Source organism: Ptychodera flava (genome assembly GCF_041260155.1).
Source record: "Ptychodera flava strain L36383 chromosome 3 unlocalized genomic scaffold, AS_Pfla_20210202 Scaffold_26__1_contigs__length_13983176_pilon, whole genome shotgun sequence".
In the NCBI taxonomy this organism is placed as follows: domain Eukaryota; kingdom Metazoa; phylum Hemichordata; class Enteropneusta; family Ptychoderidae; genus Ptychodera; species Ptychodera flava.
The window spans coordinates 7,141,910-7,151,461 of record NW_027248280.1 but is presented as its reverse complement, the minus strand read 5'-3'; positions in this window follow the sequence as shown (position 1 = coordinate 7,151,461).

The window sequence follows — 9,552 nt, the reverse complement described above, 5'->3', positions numbered from 1 at the left end:
TTTTCAATCTAAGTAGTCTTCTCATCCAAAGATATTACAGTTTGTTCCGACTGAAAATACTGCTACTGTAAACTGAATACAGGTGTGTGATACGGTTTTAGATCGCTTTTGTGAGTCATTTTCATGAATATCAGGGACTGGACGTAAATTAGCAGGGGAGGGGACCGGGGGATTCGGGGAAGGTTCACAATTTTTTGAACCTCTGTTGGGGAGGGTCACAAATTTTTGGCAAGTTGTTGTTGCACTAAAAGTAAAAATCAAATAGTTTGTAAAGACAATACGTTCGTATGACATTACTCGCAAACTGCCTCTTACTTTCTATTAACTGCTTATTTCGAACTCTCTGTGTATGTCTTCTCCACCATGATCTTAAAAAGGATTGTCTCTCTTGTCGTATTCGTATCACCACTAAGTTTATAGCAAGTCCAGTCTATTGTTCCTCAGCTAACCCCTCATATTAAAGGGAATGACTTTTGTTAGTTTGGCTGTAAATTGTACATAACACAGGCGGCTCTGACACTATTAATAAGCTTATTATTGAGTTTTTCTCAGTTTTCTCTATCAGTTCCTCTCCTTTTCTCTATGCTCTGACTGATCGGAGTAAATAAAATAAATTATTATATAGCATTACCTAGCCTCTTGACTCTTTATTTATTTTAGGCCCCATTACAAGGACGTTATCTCTCATATACACATCTTGTAATTAATAACTAAACACAACTAATTATGCTAATCCCTGGACTTTTCAGGGATTTTATGGTTTGGTAAACATCACAAAAGATAGGAAAGGTTACTAAAACGAGAAGGTAAGAAGCTCTCCTGAAATGTGGTCAGAAATTACCAAATTGCGGCCAGTCACATTTATCCAAAATTTACTGCAGCCATTGTATTTTGAGGGCCGAAGAGAGCCAGCTACTTTAATTTCAAACGTTTAAATGGTCGCAAACATTGAAACCCTGCCAGTGCCTTGCGTGTAGATCATGGCATGAGGACGTCCGTAAAGCAGGAAGTCGGAAGTTGAAACCTTTGACCTTTACGTTGTTTATATGTGGGCAAACTTGTAAACATATTTCCCAGGGACAAGTCTGATTTTGACTTGGATCAAAGGTCGTATGGTTAAGCGTGGTTCTTTCTGCTTCATCCTCCTACTTACCTGCCACTCTTACTTTTGGGCTATCTCATTTGCTGCCTTCCAGAAAGAGGCAAAAAGTTAAATACATGTGATCTCATCCCAGGCAGAAACCGCCATGAGATTCCTTATTCAAACAGTTCTCATTTGCCTTGGTGTGTGAAAACACACCGTGTTTCAGCCTTCCAGTATATGGTTTTTTGACGTCCGTTTTTGTTCTACTATTCCTTCCTGGGAGCGTGAATTACGGTATCGTCTATTATTTCCTGTTTATTTACTCTTTTTAGCTGTCAGTTTGGTTTGACGATAGTTTTTCAGGCCGTTTGAAGTTCTGCTTTGAGTTTATGTAGCAAGCGTGTGTTGCTGTTGTTTGCTTTCCACGCTTTTGAATGCAGTAACGTGTTTGGTCAGTCTGCAGCTGTGCGAGCCAGTTTCTCGTCCATTGTGTTTTGTACTTTACGGTATTTATCGCGCTAGTTTTTGTGTACTGTAGGTTAACCGGTTCTGCTTGTATCATGGACCTAAAAGATGTTCCTGCGAGTCAGTTCTAAGGCTTGCGCTGCAGCTAGATGTAGGAAGATTATTCCTGCTGAGGACAGCCATGACTAAGTGTCTTGCATGGCGCACTTTTACTAATCCTGAGTTGCTGCAAGGTAGGCAAACTTCAAAAGGTTAGTCTCAGAAGGACAAGTCCAGGAAGTCGGCTAGTAGTGCAGCTGCTAGTTTGCCTTCTGACGAGTCGTATGTTTCCAAGGACGAGATTGGGGGTATTCTGGACATTAGATTTGAGCAATTTTCGGAAAAGGTTTCTTCTTTGTTGGCTAGTTTTCATGTGGAGCTCCAACATCAAAAGCACAGTCTGAATAGGGATTTACATGTGGACCCTACAGGGGTGATAAGTAATCAGGAGACGGCAGCTGTGCCGGGAGTTGTTCCACAGCCGTCCTATAAGTATAGAGATCCTGATTCTGTTTCTCTGTTTGCTCCGAGTGATCTCGATGAGAGCGCAGATGGAGACAGTCATTCTATTTCTAGGTCACAGGATTATGTGCGAAGTTACATTGCTTACTCTGATACTCATTCAGAAATTTCTACTACTGATGCTGACATGCCAGAAGCATTAACATTATTGGCAATGTGCTTAGTTGTACATAAGATGAAAGCAATCATAGTAAACGTCAGTCTTTTTTACTCGGTGGAGATAGTACAGTTACAGGTGCTCCTCGTTTGCCCATTAATGGACTGATTGCAAAAAGATGGACAGCTATTGAGAAGAGTTTGCCCAGAGTGTCTAAGTATACAAAGTATGTAGACAAGAACTTCAGGTTCCTTGAAAAAGACTTTGAAGAGTTTGCCAGAGCGACCAGTGTAGAAAGTTTTTTCCACACTAAATCGGCAGCTGATAAGAAACATTTTTCAAGTAAGGATTTGAGAAGTTTTACCAATAAGGCTGATCTTGGACATCTTATGGTAGGTAACGCTCTGAGAGTTTTACTGAGATGCATTTCACATTCATTGTTGGCAACCGCTTTTGTACATACGGCAGTTTCACCAGGTTCTAATACTCCTGATGACCAATTGTCTAAGGGTTTGGAATTTTTGCAGTTTTCTCTAACTTCTTCAGAAGATCAACTCTTGCATGCCATTGCTTTGTCAGTTTCTGCCAGAAGGGAATTATTCCTTGATCAGATGGATTTTACTACAAGATCGACTCGAAATCCTTTGACTAAGCTTCCAATTCAGGGTGATAAACTCTTCCAGGGAGGAGTCCCAGATATTTTTCACCAGGATGCTGAAGCAGCTAGAGATGTAAGGGAAATAGTCTCCCTTTCTAGACCACATCAGGGAGTTAAACGAGCTGCTTCTTTTCAACCAAAGTCGCAGCCTTCCGCTAAACTTAACAGACTTTCTGTAAAGAGGTCTGTTTCTGCTACACCTAGTAATTACTTTAAGGGTAAAAGGGATAAGAAGAGCTTTAGACTACCAGTGCCGCCCTTTCCGGATAAGCCCAGAGACAATTTGTTTAAACAATGACGGTTTACTAGGGGCTCAGTGTGTAAATCTAGCACAGTTAAATATTCAAATTCCATTTCCGGAGATTATCTCTTTTCAGTCAGCACTGGACCAAGATAACCAACGACCCGTGGGTTTTAGGGGTAGTTTCAGAAGGTTATCTATTGGAATGTCTTCAAGTTCCCCCTCTTATAAGCAAGGTTGTATTTTTTCCTCTTCCATCGGATTTATGAAAGAGAAATGCTATCCTTCAGGAAATAGAATCATTAATCTCAAAAAGGGCTATCGAGCCTGTCACAGACAGATCAAAAGGTTCTTACAGCTCAATGTTTCTAATTCCAAAAAGATCAGGGAGTTGGAGACCAATTTTAAATCTCCGCCCGTTTAACCATTTTCTCAAAAAGAAACACTTCAAGATGGAAACTCTACATTCAGTTTTATCAGATCTGTCAAAAGGCCATTATGCAGTTTCAGTCTATCTATCAGACGCTCATCAACATATCCTCATTCACCTGGACTGCAGACATTTTCTCAGGTTTGCAGTGCAGGACAAGGTGTTTCAGTTTCGGGCACAAGCATGCTGTCGAGCAGAACATGGACGTTCCCATGGTTGAGGTGGGGGAGTTCAAAACGTAAAAGTCAAAACCAGCCGTAAAAGGCAGAAAGCCCGTCCAAAAGCACCACAGCTGTGGGCCCATAGCTAGCCTAACAGTACAAACGAAGTTTTATAACCCCGTGCGCCGCTTCTTTTGGGAAGTGTACACTAACCCCATAAGACCTAGGGCGCGATTGAAAATAGATGAATTACTTAGACTAGCAGCGACCATAGAGCTAAAAACTAGCTCCATGTAGCGACCAACTCTCTTTTATTAGGCGAAAAAGTAACCAGGAAGATTAACTCTTTATGGGTGACAGAGATACGTGGGCCGGGAGTTTTAAATCAACAAGTAACATCGCATCTAAACGTTTTCCTTCCAAGGGGTTCTTGCAAAAAAAGCTATGTAATTTTATTAGAGAAACATATGGATGAATTCCTGAAACCTATGAGGTGTCTACACAAGTGGGAATTGCTTTTTGGTAAACTAAAGTTTAACATGTATTTTGCTCTGCCTTTTGCCATTACAAGAGAGTGTAGCTTGCGTAATTTTCAATTCAGAATTCTCTCTAGAATCGTTACAACCAATAGGTTTTTGAAAATTAGACAGATTGTCGACTCAGACAGGTGCAGTTTTTGCGGAATTTATACGGAGAGTCTTATTCATCTGTTTTTGAATGTGAACATATTCTCGTGTTCTGGCATCAGATAGAGTTGAAACTTCAAAATTCTTGCAGTATCACCATTGTGAATTCTCACCGTTAGAAGTTCTCTTGGGCATAACTTCTAAGCCCAATTCTCCGTACACAAAGTCACAATCGTATGCGTTGAATTATTTTCTCCTGTTAATTAAAAAAAAATTATTTTTAAATGTAGATACGCAAAAGTCACGCCTAATTTGACTGGTTTAGGTTCCTACTTAATGACTGTGCAAAAATCAGATATTGTACAAAAGAATGTGATGGAAAATGATCTTTATAGTCAATATTGGGATATGTTCATTGGATTCTTGTAATCTGTAATAAATATAATGTACACCTTTTTCTGGACAATTAAAAAAAGATTAACTCTTTGAGTAATGAGCTTTGTTGCTACTATATATCAGAAAAAAAACAACCAACTTTGATGTCAAAGGCCTGTTGTTAGTATGTACTTTGAAACAGAAAAAATGGTATGTTACCGGCAGACATGGAGTTAATATCGAGTGCAGAGAAATGACGGTGACTGGCTTAAAAAATTCACAATGCTGGCAAAATTTTTTCAGTGCGTGCTGCTGCTAATGTGTCACCATTGTGCCTTGAATCACGACGAGGTTTGTAAATTCATAGACCCTCGAGTTTTTCTCGAGGGTCTATGGTAAATTTAACTCGGTATATACACTCCCAGAAAACGACGCTGTGAAACATACATCTATATATTTTTGTTGAAAAAGTCATAAAACGGCCACTCCAGCGATCTTTTTCTGCTTGGTGGGTCGATACTTTCTGGGTGGCATTTGTTACATGGAGTAGAGTCGTGTCTGCTTAGTTATGTTTGAATTTGGCCCTTGGCAAGGAAAAGCATGCGCGTTTCTAGCGTTCCTTTCGATCCAACTTGCCGTTTTTGTAAGAATAATGAGTCGTGTTTTTGCTCATATCATGACCATATAAGCGTCCACTAGGTTTACAGAAGTCCTCGGGACATGTTTCCCAAGATCTTCATACCTTCTGCTTTTTCATGTACATCTCTATCTTTCCATTGTTGACCAATCCTTAATAAGTCAACGGATTAGCATAATTAGTTGTGTTGACTAATTAATTACAAGATGTGTATATGAGAGATAAACATCCTTGTAATGGGGTGTAAAATGGAAAAAGAGTCAAGAGACTAGGTTAGACTATATAACCATCTATTTTATTTAATCCGATCAGTCAGAGCAGGAAGACTCGTCCCTCTATCCATAGAGGGACTGTGATGAAGAAAGGGCGAGGAACTGACGGAGAACATAGTGAGACCTCCATGATCAAAACACACTAAACAAATCCAGAAAATCGGAGAGTAATTATTAACTCTTTTTGTAACTGCACCGATAAGTTCAGACTGTTCGCTACAAAGTGGTTCGGAGATGTGACCCTTCAAAAAAGTTGGTCACAAGCTTTCCTTTTGATGCGAACGGCCGTAGAGATTTACATGCATGTATAAATGACACCTCTAGTGAGCCAACTTTTGGCCAGTCTACAGCCTGGAAATTACCGCTATATAATTTAAATATACATGTTTATAGGGATTTATAATATAGAAATAATGGACGACGCGCTGACCATTAACGTTTATTTATGGGCAAGGGCGGAAGGAAAGCCAAAAATTAATGGGCGAGGCTTGCCGAGCCCGTTAATTCGGGTTTCCTCTCGCCCTTGCCCATAAATAAACGTTAATGGTCAGCGCGGAGTCTGTTATTTCCATTATATTATCAATGAACACCGAAAAACTGTCAAAATTTACGAAAATTTCCCGTACGAAGGACAACGGGGCCCAAGAACCTGACAGTGAGTAGTGCGTGCGCTGCCAAAATTTTGCAAATCCGGATATTTCTTTTGAAAAAAAGCGTCTAAACTTGGTCGACAGATGCTCCATTTTATTTTGTGGTTGATTATGATTTTTGTTTAAATTGCAATTTTCGTTTTAGCTGTAAAGTTTCTTTGTTTACGATATTATTCATATTCACGGGCACGAAAACAAACCATTACTGACAGTGTGTATTTGTGGGCAGTCACGTGGTTCAGTTCGACCAATCAAAACGCGATTGACAGGGCGTGGTAATATAATATGATGTTTGTTGAAGGCACGATAAAGTTGCTGCGCTACTCGTCAAAATATGGAAAAATCAGTCGGTACCCACCAAACTTCGTACGGAAACCCTAATTGTACATGTAAGCTTATATCTCGAAAATACCCTTATTTATGGTGGTAGTAGGAGGTTGAACTCGCCGCTTTGCGGTGATTGGCGTCTTTTTCGTCATTTATTAGATTACTTCTCACAACTTGTGAACAATAAACAATTAGTCCGATAGTATCACTTCCACGTGGCCTTGCAGTGTTTATCTAGGGAACGCTGGCAAGCTTATTAACATATGAATTTAGGACACGCCAAATATCAGTAATGACTGCTGACGTCATTGTTTTCGCCCACTGAAGCCATTTGCTGTAGCGACGTGCCGAAAAGAAAGGCTCCAAAAATTTGCGGTTTTACGCGACTTGTTGTATTTTCCTCGGACGTTTTCTTTGAACAACTGTCATTCCCGGTCGACGTTATCACTAGGTAACAAAATATGCCCGCGTTTAGGTTAATGCACGTTTAATTATCAAACGTGGCGTTGAAGTAACAAAACAGCTCGAATTCAATTTGTGAATGAGGTAGCCTTCTTTGGCACTTCGTCAATTCGCACTCACAAACTCTAGCTGCTTGAAATTCACATTGTCTATTGGAAACATAATGAACTCAAAATTCGTGTAAGGGATTTCCTTTATATGCTTTTGCTTTTTGTTATGTGCTCTTGAAGGTGTTAGACTATGGTGCTTTTCAAGGAATTGTAATTTTCACGCCATATAATTTGAATGGAGCCGCAGAGAAAAATCGTAGACAAGGATTTGAAGGATATTTTCAAGGCTTGTCATTGAACACATTTTAACGGGAAAGCTTGCAGCGTGCTCGCTAATGGGGGGAAAAAGCCGTTTTTTTGAAGGTTCAGCAAAACGTGACCGTGTACTGTGCTTGGTCGGACAGATCTATATCAAGGCTTTCGGAAAATATATACTTTATTGGGATTAGGGACGTCTTCAACTGAGAAAAAAAAACACTACAGTTTTCTGAATCTATGCTCAGACTTGCTGTCACAACTATGACCTGGTAATTGTCTGATTTTGCTGAAACAAATGTGCGCTGTACCACAAGTTTGTTAAAGGGACAGCAAAAGACCTGGCACATAAATTAAACAAATTTTATCCTTTAAAAGAGGACAGGAACTGAATAATTTTTTCAGAATTGTTCAGTATTTGTTGCTTTATTATAGCATGATATGCTCAGTATAGATTAAGTTTGTCAGCATAGCCTGATGACACTTGCGAAGTGGTGTCATATTTTGTGTCCAGTGAAGTCTTAAAACTGTTTTGTGAGGTTTGTTCAATATTTACAAGTGCACTGATAAAATTGAAAATTGAGCTTTTCATCAAACTAGTGCAGAAAGTAAAACAATGAATTTATTTAATCATAAAGTTTATCCTATAGTGTTCCCCAGAACAAGCCACTCATACAACACTGGAAACAAGAATACCAGTACTCCTTTATCTGGTGCTTGGTTTACTAAGTTTAAACAGTGTAAGACTTAAACAGTATATTAAACCATTATCATAACAATTGAAATATATATTGTGTAGGCAGAGAAATAAGGGGTTTGCCTTTTATTAAAAGTACTGAAAATTCTGTTCATAGAATTATCCAGATTTTTGTCAACAAGATTAGCTTTACCCTTGCTAGTCAAATGTGACTGACACTGAGTCATTGAAAGCATTCTTGGGTAAGGCTAACATCTAAATCTAGACTTGTTCTTGTCACGAGCAGAAGCAAATAATAAATTTGCAGGGAATTCTTTGCTGGTGTCCATCGATATTGCCCTGTGTTGTAAATACCCACCACAATTTTTGAACATCGAAGATTCGATCAATTTGTAATATTCTATTTTTTACACTGGGGGAGGGTCACAAATTTTCAGCCTTACTTTGGGGGAGGGTCATAAATTTTTGAACTAAATTTTAGGGGAGTGTCATGATTTTTGACCACTGTCTTGTGAAATCCCCGCCCCCCCCACTGCTAACTTACGCCCAGATCCTTAGTATATATCATAATAAACTTGCAGAAAGTCAGTGTGCTTTTACATAGCTTACATCCAGCAGATTGTAAGAGAAAATGATTATTTCTCATCAGTAACTTAAGAAATTATCTAAATGAGATAACTTGCACAAATGCAATTACTGGTCTTTTGCCTCCCTTACCATCACGCAATTTTTCCCTGTAATAAGGTGACAAAAATGCTATTTTGCTAGGTGTCAATCACATACATATGTTAGCTGTAAATGAGAAATAAATCATCAAAATGATAAATCTAAATCCAAACGATGTTGAGAAGGACATACCTTCGTGCGGCAATTGGTCTGAGCATACCGCTGGAGAAATCACCAATAGCAATACAGTAAAAGAGAACATCGGACAAGGTTGTTAAACGCAGAGTGATGATTCTGTTTGAGAGCTGGCTCTGCTCGTTATCAAATGTTAGTATAACTTGAATAAAATTTGATGACATTTTGTTGTTGCTTTTACACGTCATACGTATGTTAATGCCCGTCAGGGAGACATTCCCGACACTCCTTCGCCCTAAACAATCTAAAAACTTGTAAAACCTCTTTATGGTTATTTTTGCACGAGATTTCCCGGTTGACTAAAATGTTGAAGACAAAGAATGCAAATTCCATTCAATTCAAACATTTGCTCTTCAAACATACATAGCAAGTAAGCATTAAGTGATATATATACCATGTGAATGTAGAAACAAATGAACGTTGACAAATCTAATTTAAAATATGTTAAAACTGGTTTTGTACAGAAAATATACATCACTTAAAGTTGAGTTATGAAGCATTTTCTGTCTCGCCAATATTACAGGACCTGGGGTATTATGGCACGTTACATCTGTTTTCAACATCTGTCACAGTAAAGCAAAACTTGCTATTCGTGTGTAGCTCAAAGTTCTACATATTATTCTAGCTAGTTATTGAAGTAAAA